The sequence below is a fragment of the Antechinus flavipes genome, chromosome X, assembly GCF_016432865.1.
Source record: "Antechinus flavipes isolate AdamAnt ecotype Samford, QLD, Australia chromosome X, AdamAnt_v2, whole genome shotgun sequence".
Lineage (NCBI taxonomy): Eukaryota > Metazoa > Chordata > Mammalia > Dasyuromorphia > Dasyuridae > Antechinus > Antechinus flavipes.
In genome coordinates, this window is record NC_067404.1 from 15,263,505 (window position 1) to 15,276,808 (window position 13,304).

The following is a 13,304-nucleotide window of genomic DNA, read 5'->3' on the forward strand; positions in this document are numbered from 1 at the left end:
TCCCTGAAGTGGTTTCCATATTAGAATTTACACTATTGGAAATGATAATTGTTTCCTTTCAGTCGTTGTTCAGTCTCCCTCATTTGGGGTTTTCTTAGCAGAGGTAAAGGACTGATTTGCCATTTCCTTCTCCAGCTCATTTTGCAGATGAAGAAACTGAGGCAAACAGGGCTACATGACTTGCCCAGGGTCACACAGTCCGTGTGTGTCCGAGGCTGGATTTGAACTCGAGCCCGGACCTCTAAATACTACCTTGCTCCTACTAGGTCCTATGATCATGTAAAATGTGGTAATTGGTTCCAGGTCAACAGGGAAAATTCAAATAAAGTGGCCACTCCAGGGAATTCCTTTTTCTACTGGTCTAGTCCCGTCTGCGTTTGCTTCCCAGTGGTGTTGTGAGGTTCCAGTAAGCCCCTGTTCCCATAAGCGCTTTGCAAACCTGGGAGAGCCTTATAAACGCGTATTACTTCTACAATCACGGTAGTTTTTGGCCAGAGGACTTCTATGTTCTTTATCTCTCAGGTGAGCAACGGTCCCAGCCGAGGAACCCCCCCCTTACAGAGGAGGAGACCGGGGTCCCGGACTAAGCCGCCTGAGGAGGAAGGCGATGGCGGCTACGCCCCACTTTGGAGGCTCTCTAGCTGGAGACCATCCTGTGACCAAGGAAATCGAGGTTCAGCGCCTCGCCCCAAATCAGCAAGCTGCTTCTGAGACTTGGGTCCGAATGCCCAAGCTAGGGCGCCTGTACCTGTAGCACATCCCCTTTCAAAGACTCCCAGATGCCTGAAGAAGAAAGTCCCAGCAGTCCCTGCTTAACTCTTCAGCTTTTCCCACTCCGGTACCTCTTCATGTCAAAGCCCTTCTTGTCCCTCCCCCCCCCAGGCTAGCCCTTGCTCATACAGGAGCCTGTTTTTCTCTTTCACCCTAGCCAGTCAGAGTAGCCAATGGCCCTGCCTCAGTTTCCCCCTGGAGCCTAGGGGCTGGGCACAACATTGAACTGAATTGAATTTCTGATTTAATAAGATTGGAGAAATCTTTTAGATACACACAAGTCCTTTGATATAGGGAAACTAATAGGCCAGGGACTGGACCTCTTCAGGATTTCATGAGTAGAGGGAACTCTCAGGTGAGGAAACTCCCTCTGCCAATACAGGTCAGCACCTTTTTTTGCAACTTATAGAGCACTGAGAGGTTGTTTGGGGTCACGTAGCCAGGAGGTATCTGAGGCGGCACTTGAATCCGAGTCTCTTATCTGCTACGCTACGCAGCCTGCTTATCTGGCTCTGTCTCCGTGCCGCTAGGTGGCGCAGTGGGGCGAGCGCCGAGTCTGGAGGCAGGAAGATCTGAGTTCAAATGCACCTCAGATACTTCCTAGCTGTGTGACCCTTGGCAAGTCACTTTCCCTTCTACCCGGCTCAGTTTCTTCATCTGTAAAAATGGGGACGGTAACGGCACCTACTTCTTAAAGTTCTCGTGAGGCTCAGTTGAGACACTCATCGTACGGGTGCCGAGTATTTAGTTCTGCGAGTACCACAATCGTCATTAACGTCTTCTCCCTTAGTCCAGACACTCAACGAGACCACCGAGCCCGCTGCCATCTGAGGGGAACGTGCTCACTGGAAATGTAACGCCTGGTTCTTCCCAGGGGGGCGGCTCCAGCTCCCAAAAGCCCTGCTCGGCTGTGGGAAAATACCCTTTTCGGCTCCAACTTTTGGCGGCTATCGGGAGCTGAGACCGCGTCTCCCGCCGCCCCGTCCCGCCGCTGTCTGTGGCCAGGCACCGATTTCGATGGCCTCAAGACCCGGGCTGGCTTCAGGGAAGCCTCAGCCAATAGAGACCCACTGGAACCGCATTTTGACCGCCTGGGGAAGTGGGGAAGTTGTTGCGTATCGGTCATTTTCCTCTTTATTTTAGTATCTTCTATTGAATCCAATCGAGCTCATTACTAAAATCATGACTGTCATCAGAGACTTCGTTGACCCAGCACGGGGACGAGAGGGAACGGGTACGGCTAAGGATGGGGGCACGGGCCAGAGACCAAAGCCATAAGAGAAGACATCTGGGAAATGCACATAAGGTGGCAGTGGGAGATCTGGGTGATGTTCATTGAGCGGCAGCCCCCCCCCCCCATTCTGACTACTTAGAGAGGACCAAGTCCCAGCATCCCCTACAATATGGATGATTAACAAAGCCCATCAAGCTATATTATTCCCAGGTCCCACCAGGGGGCACACAGGGGTACTTCAGGGCTTGCTTCCTGGATGAGATCACAGAGTATCAAATTTCAGAATTAGAATATTGGAGTTGAGCTGGAAAGAGGCGTCCTTCCTAGGAGTCTGTCCTTGGCCTTGTTCTTCCAGTCAATTTTTTTTTAATCAATGACATCGATGGTGTGCTTACCAAACGATGAAACTGGGAGGGCCGGCCCGCATGGGAGAGGGTAAAGATCCCGAAAGACCTTGGCACAGATCTAAGGGGGGGGCACACAATCATCACTGCTACGTCCGACCATCGACTGCGCCCACACTTATGGGGGCGGGGGACGGAAGCAGAGTCGGTCGGTTTGTCTGAAAGAGATCTGGGGGTCTCTGTCTCACTAAGAATCAGGGGTACGAATGAAGGAAATGGTCTCAGGCCCCATCAGCAAACGTGGACTACTGTGTTGAGTTCTGGGCGCTCTTGGATTCCCCAGCTTCTGGGGCCTAGGCCGGAGGGGTGCTGCTGAAGAACGCTTTGGGGGCAGAATCCAAGTCATAGGCAGAAAGGGTCAACTTAGAGAGCACTGAGAGGTTGAGTGACTCGTCTAGGGTCACATAGCCAGAACGGATGAGACGCAGCACTTGAATCCGAGTCTCTTATCTGCTACACTACGCAGCCTGCTTAGAGAGCACTGAGAGGTTGACCAGAGTCAAACTGGAGAGCTCCCAGGAAGTGAGGCAGGGGTAGAGTTGGTAGGAACATGTCAAAAGCCTGCCATTAAGCACAGTGCATATCAGAATATGAGAGACAGTGGAGAGACAGAGACAGAGAGGCAAAGACAGAGAGAGAGAGAGAGACAGAGACAGAGACACAGAGATTGAGAGACAGAGAGAGAGAGATTGAGAGAGAGACAGAGAGAGAGAGAAAGAGACAGAGACAGAGAGACAGAGAGAGAGACACAGAGACAGAGAGAGATTGAGAGAGAGAGAGACACATAGAGAGAGACAGAGAAAGAGAGAGAGAGAGAGACAGAGAAAAAGAGAAAGGAGAGAGAGAGGAGAGAGAGACAGAGAGAAAGAGAAGAGAGAGAGACAGAGAGAGAGGAGAGAGAGAGACACAGAGAGAGAGAGACAGAAAGAGGAGAGAGAGAGACAGAGACACACAGAGAGAGACAGAAAGAGAAGAGAGAGAGACAGAGAAAAAGAGAGAGAGAGAGGAGAGAGGGAAGAGAGAAAGAAAGAGACAGAGAAAGAGAGAGAGAGACAGAGACAGAAAAAGAGAAAGGAGAGAGAGAGAGAGAGGAGAGACAGACACACACACACAGAGACGGAGACAGAGACACAGAGAGAGACACAGGGAGAGAGAAAGAGACAGAGAGAGGGGGGAGAGAGAGACACACACAGAAACAGAGACAAAGAGAGAGAATGAGAGCTGGGTTTGAATTCCTCCTCCCACATATTCTAACATTATGACCTTAGGGCAAGTCAGGCATTTCTCTTAATACTCAGGGTAATTTTGCTGAAGAGAAGGAGAAGGCATTTCCTCCTCTGGGATTTCCCAGTGCCAGTGAAACCCCAGGTCCCGTTCTGTGTGAAAGTAAGTTCCCTGCGAGTACTGGAGATGACAGTGGCAAAGGATGCTGGGACAGTGGGTGCCAGCGGGCTCCCTGTCCCCTAATGCAGCGAGGGATGGAGCCTTTTGGGAAGGATGTTTAAAAACAAGAGCGTGTCAGAGAGGAAGGAAGAAAACGGTGGAGACAGTGACACATGAGGAACACACGAGGGGTAAGAGAAGACTTGGGGAGGCCTCAGGACCTGTCTTCGAAGTATCTCAAGGCGGTCGTGAAGAAGAAAAAGTAGATTTGTTCTTGTCGTCTCCCCCAACCGTGGAGAGGTAGAAAGGACTGGAGCCTTCTGGGCACATCGGAGAGGCAGATTTCAACTTAATATAAGGGAGAAATTTCCCTAAACAAAAAGTACAACGTTTCGCCTCGAAGTGCTCGGTACAGAAAGATGGGCTTGGAATTCAAATCTTATCTCGGGCCTTTATTAGCTGTGTGACTCTCAGCAAATCAGCCTCTGCCTCAGTTTTCTCAACTGGAAAATGGGGATTGTCATAGCACTCACCTCCCAGGATTGCTGTGAGGATCGAGTGAGATCCTTTAGGTTGTATAGCATTTAGCATCGTACCCAGCACCTAGTAGGCTTTTTAATAAATGCTGGTTTCTTTTCCCTCCCTTGTTCCTATCCTTGGAGGTCATCCAGCCTCTCCTGGATGACATTTGTGAAGAGATTCACGTTCAGATGCAAGTCGGATCAGACGCTCGGGCGATCAGGGTTAAGAGGAACAGAGAGGGATCACAGCCGGGATCCCTTTGGCCCCTTCTATCTCCCGAATCCAGCTTGTGCCCAGCCATCCTATCTCCCACTGGCCCTTCACCAATAGGCAGCTGGGGGATTCCCCCTCTCGTCCCATCGGAAAGAGGGGAGGGTTGTCCCGGGCCCTGGGAATTGGCTAAACCGAGCTGGGGAAAAACCTGCCCGTTGACCCCGTGGCAAAGCGCTGTAGCCACGCGCACCCTCCCAGAATCCCTTACTTTCCAGGGGGAGACCGTTAGGTGGCTGTTTTGATCCAAGAAGGAAAGTGCCAGCCCACGGAAGGACGGTCTGTGTCCTGTGCCTCCCTCTCTCCCGGCTTCCTCTTGGTTGCCCTTGATGCTGCAGCCAGCCAGCTTCTCACTCATTTTCTCCATCTCGGTGACCTTGTCCCTTCCCCCTCCCCTATCTCAAGCTTCCTCTGTTCTGTGCTATCTCGCTCTTTCCTTCTCCTCAATTCCCGTCCGCCTCTCAATCCTTCCTTTCTCTTCTTTTTCTCCCCCAGGTTCCAATCTTCAGGCACGGGGTGGGTTCCGATCCCCCGAAGCGTTGCTAGTGAGGGCGTGTGTACGTGTGGGGAACGGGGGGGGGGGGGAATGAAGAAGGATGAGGAGCGAAGGAAGGAGGGAGGGAGAAGGAAAGAAGTGGGGCAGGGAAGGGGAGAGGTGATGGAAAGAAGATGGGAGGGCGGGAGAAAGAGGAGAGAGGAGGGAAAGGTCAAGGGAGAGGAAGGGGAAGAGGGAAAAGGGAGAGAAAGGAGGGAAAAGAGGGAGAGGGGAAAAGAGAAGGAGGAGGGGAGGAAGGGAGGAGGAAAGCAGAAGAGAGAAGGGAAAGAAGAAATAAGAGAGGGAAGGAGGAGAGGGAGAGGAGACAAGGAGGGAGATCTCCCATCCCCCCTGACTCCCACCTCTCCTTGCCTCCTTGCTTCCAAGGGCTAGGAAGGATAGGGCAGCAAATGAGTCATAGTGGGGGCAGGGGCTGGCCAGGTGGCACAGACACAGACAGGGCACTTTGCCCACGTCAGGCAGCCAGATGCCACAGGAATCAGATTAGAAGCAATGATTGTCGGAGCTGGAAGGGCCTTTAGAGATCATCTCCCGCAGCCCCACCGAGGAGCAAACTGAGGGTGACACAGACGGCAGAGCTGGGATTAGGGCTCGGGGATCCCAAGGAAGAGGGGGCCTCTCACCTTGGCTTAGTTTCCAGCCTCTGAGCCTTCTTCCCCTCCCTTCCTCCTCTTCTCCCCCTCATCCCCTCTCTTCCTCTTCTTCCTTCCCTTCCTCCTCCTCATCCCCATTTCTTCCTCCTTTTTTTCTTCCTCCTCCTCCTTTTTTCTTCTTCTTTCTCCTTCTCCTCCTCTTCTCCCTTCTTCTCCCCCTCCCTTCCAGACTCCAGGCCCAGAGCAGAAACCCGCAAGCTCCTGAGGGTCCTGACATTTGAAATACTGAACAAGGCTGAGAGGTAAAGGAAGGGTTTCCCAGGATTAACCATTCATTCCCGTTGCTTTTCTGAAGAAGTCATGGGGGCAGGGAGGAGACCCTGAGAGGGAGAATACTGTTAGTGAGGCCAGGGTAAAGAGGTGCCTGGACTCATTTCTGGACACCTGGGCTCCTTTTTGGACACCTGAGCTCATTTCTAGACACCTGGGCTCATTTCTGGACACCTGGACTCCTTTTTGGACACCTCGGCTCATTTCTAGACACCTGGGCTCATTTCTAGACACCTGGACTCCTTTTTGGACACCTGGGCTCATTTCTAGACACCTGGGCTCATTTCTGAACACCTGGGCTCATTTTTGGACACCTGGGCTCATTTCTGGACACCTGGGCTCATTTCTAAACACCTGGGCTCATTTCTGGACACCTGGGCTCATTTCTGAACATCTGGGCTCATTTTTGGACACCTGGGCTCATTTCTGGACACCTGGGCTCATTTCTGAACACCTGGGCTCATTTTTGGACACCTGGGCTCATTTCTGGACACCTGGGCTCATTTCTGAACACCTGGGCTCATTTTTGGACACCTGGGCTCATTTCTGGACACCTGGGCTCATTTCTGGACACCTGGGCTCATTTTTGGACACTTGGGCTCATTTCTGAACACCTGGGCTCATTTTTGGACACCTGGGCTCATTTCTGGACACCTGGGCTCCTTTTTGGACACCTGGGCTCATCTCTGGACACCTGGACTCATTTCTGGACACCTGGGCTCGTTTCCTTAGACCTGGTTTCATGGTTTCCTCACACCGGCGCACCAGCGCTCATTTGCAAGGAAATGTTTCCTGTCCGGCCTCTGGCCTCAACCTGAAGCCCAAGCTCAGTTGTATTGGTTTTTCTGAAGCTCCTACTAGATCAGGCTGGGCTTGTGGCTGGGAATGCAAAGAGAAAAAGTGCTATGGCCGACCTCCAGAAATTGCTGGTCTCATCAATCTGACTTCTCCCTTGCTCAGGGCCTTAATCTTGTCAATTCCAGGGCAAAGAAGGAGAGGGAGATTCAGGCTGTCCTCCTGGGGAGCTTTCGGGCCCGCCGAGGAGCTGTGTCCGAGCCTGAGGTCACGCCTAGCCCTAGCATGTACTTGGCACCTTAGGGGGAAGGGGGTATGAAAGGAGCAGGAGGAGATACGACTGGAAAGCTCCTTGGTGGGGGGAGATCGTGGAAGGCCGATTGTGGAAGGATTTGGACTTCGTTCGGTAGGCCATAGGGGGCCATCAAAGGGTTTTAGGAGCAGGTATCGTGATCAGAGAGGCCCCTAAGGAAGATTATTTCGGCCAAATCTGAAGGATGCGTCGGAAAGGGGAATCAGCTGGAGCCAGGAAGACCCATAGGAGGTGAGAGGTGGCAGGTGCCTAGACCAGGGTGGAAAGAACGGGAGAATCCACAAGACTAATATAAGGTTCAGAAAGAGAGAAAAGTCGAAGAACTGGGAGGGAGGCCATTGGTTTTAAGCCAGAGGGTGGCCAAGATGGCTGGTCCTAAGGCCCTCAAACTGAAAGGGACATCAGAGGAGATCCGGTCCAATCCCCTGATTTACAGAGGAAGACACTGTGGCCCAGGGGGTAGGAAGTGGTCTATCTGCGCTCCTTGCATTAGCTTCTGCAGAAATGGGTCTAGAGATGATTACTGAAAATCCTCAGCTAACTGATCAGTAGAAGGAGATGTCTGGTGAACTGGCTGTTTCAGGCCTCCGAGCAAGGACCAGAAACCCCGCTGTTTCAACACTGATTGAAAACCCCCTTCTCAAATGCTGAAAACCTTTGGTGGCTTCTGTGGGCACAGGCCTGACCGGCTGTTTCTTGGCCAGGTGAGGCTTTCCTAGAGACGCCGTGGGGACTGCCCATGGTCACTGCCTTGGGCTAGATACGACCTCTCTAGTTCTGCCACTTGGTTTTCTTAGTTTCTGCCCTTGAAAGATCAAGGGAGAGGCTCAAAGGCCTGCTTTGCTACAGATGGGGATCCCCCTCCCGGACCGCTTTGCATCCCCTTTTCTCTCTTGACTTAGTAGAGTCTACCCAGTGGTCAACCCACTGGGGATCTCTGGGAGTGGCCCGGAGCCACCCAGGGTCCCATCACCGGTAGACATCCCAGGCAGCTTCTAGAGTTCCCTCTTTAGTGTTACTGAGTCCCAGCTAAAAGAGGAAAGTGACATCCCTCAGCTGGAAGTGTCCAACAGAGGCCCGATGACCATGCAGAGGGGCTGGAGGTTGGAAAGGGGACTCCTGCATGGGGAAGGTAGTGAGACTCCCAACTACCTCCCAACTAAAATCCTGAACCCAGGATTTTCACAGAAATCTCACTCAGATCCCAGTTTACGGATAGGAGGATTTAATGGCGGCCCTCCTTCAGCTGACTTAGCACAACCCAATAGCCAAGTAGACTGAATATCATAGGAAAGAAATGGAGGGAAGTAGTGTTTACAAGTTAAAGGGTGTTAGCTTTGGAGTTAGGGGATCTGTATTTGAAGTAAGTCACTTTCCCTCCTCTGCCTCAGTTTCCCTATCTAAAAATGAGGGGGTTGGATTAAGTGGCTCCCTTCCAGCTCGAGACGCAGGCTTCTATGCGTGACTTTGAGCAAATAACTTTCCCTTCCTGGGCCGAGAGCTCCAGACGACTCTCTAAGGCCACAAAGGCAGAGCGGGTAGCTCCATGCAGTGGGAGGGGACTCTCCCCCGATAAATGAGGGAGTTGGTCATGCCGGCCCTGGAGAGCCCGGGAATCTCGTCCCCCGTACACATGTTCACACGTATCTTGTCGGAGGATGGCGAGTCAGAAGTTCGGTCAGGAAGGGAATAAAAGGAAGGGAATAAAACGTGGCCCCCCTGAACATCATCTCAAAATGGATATCCCTGGATGGAACGCAACGCTGGGAAAGGAGAATACAATAGTGGAAATATGTTCTAGAATAATAAATTCCCAGTAGCTATGTTCTAGGGTAAGAAGAAAGCAAGGTTCTAACAAGTTTCAGTTTGAGAAGGCAACTGAGGCAGGGTGGCGACACCCGGGAAAGACAAAAGTCCGACAGGAGGGGAATGGAGTCTGTGTGATAGGTATTCTCCTGTGACACGTGTGCGTGTCTGAGTGTGAGTGCGAGTGGTGGAGGCCGAAAGGGTGTGAGCATCCGTGCGTGTGCACGCTGACGACTCGAGGCACCGCTTTGCCTGCACTCAAAGGAGATCGTGGATTGTTTGGTGGCGACTTGGAAAGAAGTCCCCGTGGGGGCCCTAAGCGAGGGCCTGGCCTGGGTTGCCCACCACTTCTCTCTCTCTTGCCCCCTACTCCACATCAAGACACTGAGGGCAAGTTCCTCCAATACAAAGTGAGGATGGATGACAGTTAGGATCCCTAAAGGTCTTTATGGGCTAGAATACCGGGCTGGATTTAGGAAGAAGAAATTTGATATAAATATCAAATATAATATAATATATTATATAAATAAACATAAAAAGCTGTGTTCTGGGGTCTCGAAAAGATCACCATCATGGATAGATGGCAATTCGTTTGAAAAAGATCTGGGTGGGGGGGCTAATGGATTGCAAGGTCAAAGAGTCAAGTGTGTGGTTCAGCGCCAAGAAAGAGAATGGGGTCTTTAGGCTGCAGTGTCTGAATCTGGGAAGGTTCCACAGAGGCCTGCAATAATCTTTCCTGCCCAGGCCTGCTATAATCTGTCCTGCCCAGGCCTGCAATAATCTGTCCTGCCCAGGCCTGCTATAATCTGTCCTGCCCAGGCCTGCAATAATCTGTCCTGCCCAGGCCTGCAATAATCTGTCCTGCCCAGGCCTGCTATAATCTGTCCTGCCCAGGCCTGCTATAATCTGTCCTGCCCAGGCCTGCAATAATCTGTCCTGCCCAGGCCTGCTATAATCTGTCCTGCCGAGGCCTGCTATAATCTGTCCTGCCCAGGCCTGCAATAATCTGTCCTGCCCAGCCTGCTATAATCTGTCCTGCCCAGCCTGCTATAATCTGTCCTGCCCAGGCCTGCAATAATCTGTCCTGCCCAGGCCTGCTATAATCTGTCCTGCCCAGGCCTGCAATAATCTGTCCTGCCCAGGCCTGCAATAATCTGTCCTGCCCAGGCCTGCTATAATCTGTCCTGCCCAGGCTGCTATAATCTGTCCTGCCCAGGCCTGCAATAATCTGTCCTGCCCAGGCCTGCTATAATCTGTCCTGCCGAGGCCTGCTATAAACTGTCCTGCCCAGGCCTGCTATAATCTGTCCTGCCCAGGCCTGCTATAATCTGTCCTGCCGAGGCCTGCAATAATCTGTCCTGCCGAGGCCTGCTATAATCTGTCCTGCCCAGGCCTGCAATAATCTGTCCTGCCCAGGCCTGCTATAATCTGTCCTGCCCAGGCCTGCAATAATCTGTCCTGCCCAGGCCTGCAATAATCTGTCCTGCCCAGGCCTGCTATAATCTGTCCTGCCCAGCCTGCTATAATCTGTCCTGCCCAGGCCTGCAATAATCTGTCCTGCCCAGGCCTGCTATAATCTGTCCTGCCGAGGCCTGCTATAAACTGTCCTGCCCAGGCCTGCTATAATCTGTCCTGCCCAGGCCTGCTATAATCTGTCCTGCCGAGGCCTGCAATAATCTGTCCTGCCGAGGCCTGCTATAATCTGTCCTGCCCAGGCCTGCAATAATCTGTCCTGCCAGGCCTGCTATAATCTGTCCTGCCCAGGCCTGCAATAATCTGTCCTGCCCAGGCCTGCTATAATCTGTCCTGCCGAGGCCTGCAATAATCTGTCCTGCCGAGGCCTGCTATAATCTGTCCTGCCCAGGCCTGCAATAATCTGTCCTGCCCAGGCCTGCTATAATCTGTCCTGCCGAGGCCTGCTATAATCTGTCCTGCCCAGAGTCTGCATAAAGTATTTCAGCTGCGGTTGCAAGTTAAGGCCCCTCTAACCTCGAGAGCATCTGGACGAGAGACCAGGCTGAGAAAGACCTTGGAAAAGCGTGCAGAAGACAAGGTGAGGACTGGCTAATGGGCTGAGAGGACCCTGAAGACCACCTTGTGGCATTAGCTCCCCCCACAGGAGCCCTCTGATCTGATATCAGGGAAAAACTTACTCAGAAGGAAGAGAATTATTGAAAAGCAGAGGGCGGTCTAGCTCCTTGGAATGACTTTAAGCCGAGGCCGGACGGCCTCCCGTCAGGGATGTCGTGGAGGGCCTCTCTTTTACTATCATCTCCCAACTCGGGGATTCAGTGGTAAGCCCCCTCAGGGAGCCTTCGATCCCTGGGAAGAGATGAAGATGACTGGGGACCCCAAGGGAAATACAAGGAGCGGATCGGGCCCTTCCTCGGGCAAGCGGGCCTCCGCTGGATAAGCGAGTGGGTGCAGTTAGGGTTGGGGACACAGCAGAGCCCCACCTGAAGGGTGGGTGACTGACTGTGTGGCTCTCCAGAAACATCCCCTGAGCTCAAAATGCTCCGCAGGGAACAGATCCCAGAAGGGTTCGTCATGAAAAACAACATCCACCCCTTCCATCTGTCTCACCCTTTCAACTTTGCCAAAGCGCTTTCCCGATGACATTCAAGCTTCCCAACAGATCTGTGAGATGGATGGGATGGATGGCTAGTATTCCCTCCTCTCTAATTCACAGATGGAACAACTGAGGTCCCGAGAAGTGAAGTGATTTCCCCATATGACTAGTTAATGGAAGAACCCAGATGTGAATCCATTTTTCTTGCTTTAGCTGGGTTAGCTCTACAGAGCTGGAAGCAGGGAGTCTGGGAACAAATGGAAGATAGTCCCGCTAAAAGGATAGATTGGATCATCGGGAGGATGAATGGGGAGGGGAGATGCTGGAACCTTGAGAGAAGAGCCTTGAAAGGTCAGCGATAAGGGCCATGGTATAAGAAAGAAAGGGGCGGGGGGGTACAGACACTGTCGGGTCTGCTGGACAAGACTTGAGGTGGATGGAAACGTGAGGAATAAGAAAGAGCTGGGGGTGGGGTGATGGGGTAGAAGGTTGGGGGGAGATCAATTTGTTTGCCACATATTTTCCCTGCAGGCCTGGGCAGGGCCTTGGCACGGACCGTTCCCAAAGCTCTCCATTTCAAATGGAATCAAATCCAGCCACCCCTGGGACGGGAAAGCAGGCTCCGAAAAGGTACCTTTATCCTCATTTCACAGCCCAAACTCATTAATGTGGGATTTCGTTCTGTTAATTTAATTTCACGAATGTGATGACATGGCAAGTCAACGTTAACGGGAGGGGCGGCGTGAAAGAAAAATGAATATAAATAAAGCCAGAGGATTTATGTTCAAATCCTGGCTCTGACTCTTATCGGCTGTGTGACCTTGGGCGGGTCACCTCAGCGCCCTCTGCCTCAGTTTACCCTTTGGAAAATAGGACGGTAGATCGGATAGCCTCTGTTGCCTTTCTAGCTCTAGCTCTAGGATCCTGTGTGTCACTGAGCAAGCTCCCTTCCATCTTGGGGCCTCAGTTTCCTTCTCTGTAAAACAAAGGAGGGAGGGTTGGGAGTGGACGTGTTAACTCCTGAAGCTCCTTCAGCTTTAGTGTACAATCCCAGGGCTCTAGTTATTGGCCCGGACGCTGTACGGGAGTTGACCTTCACGGTCTGTGCAGGAAAAGGGATCGCCGAATTGCCAGACAAGGAAATAGCGTTAATGACGTCGCGGGGGGAATATTTAATCTACGAGGCGGGGAGGATTTTTCAAAATGACCCGTTTGCAAGAATAACAAACCGCTCTCAATGTTCATCACAGCACATTTACCAAGGTTTCGCGTCGAGAATCCACACTGGCCGTCTGCTAGTCAACGACCCTTAGTCTGGCACCTGAAGCCCATTGCAACCCGCCTCTAACCAACCTTTCCACCTGGCTCTCCCTCAGTCGCCCATTCACTGGTGTTCTAGCCATTCCTCTGCACCTGCTGGGTCCCCTTCCCCCTCCTCGTGTTTATTTGCAGTGCTTCCTCCCAGAATGCCCTTCTTCCTCGTTTTCCCATATTCCAATCTCACCTTTTTGTTAGGGGCCGGCTCAGCCGCCATCTCTTCCAGGGAAGGGAAAACGTGGCTCGTTTGGCCCTTGTTGGCCAAAACAGTGGCCTCCGACCTCGTTGGAGGAATCGTGGAGAGGAGTGGCCGTGCTACTCGGCGAGAGACCTGGTGGCTGCTTCTGCCCCCAAGTGTCTCCCCCGTCACTATGCCCTGGCCATTCTAAATATATTTACCCAGAGGGTCCTGGTTCAGTGACTTGTTACCTGAGGGATCTT

At 52.2% G+C, this 13,304-nt stretch overlaps 1 protein-coding gene across 5 annotated transcripts in view; it reads right to left on the reverse strand.

Annotated features, from left to right (window-relative positions):
• ATP2B3 (ATPase plasma membrane Ca2+ transporting 3) overlaps positions 1–13,304 on the reverse strand; it is a 105,246-nt gene that overhangs the window by 90,793 nt on the left and 1,149 nt on the right. The window lies entirely within an intron of this gene.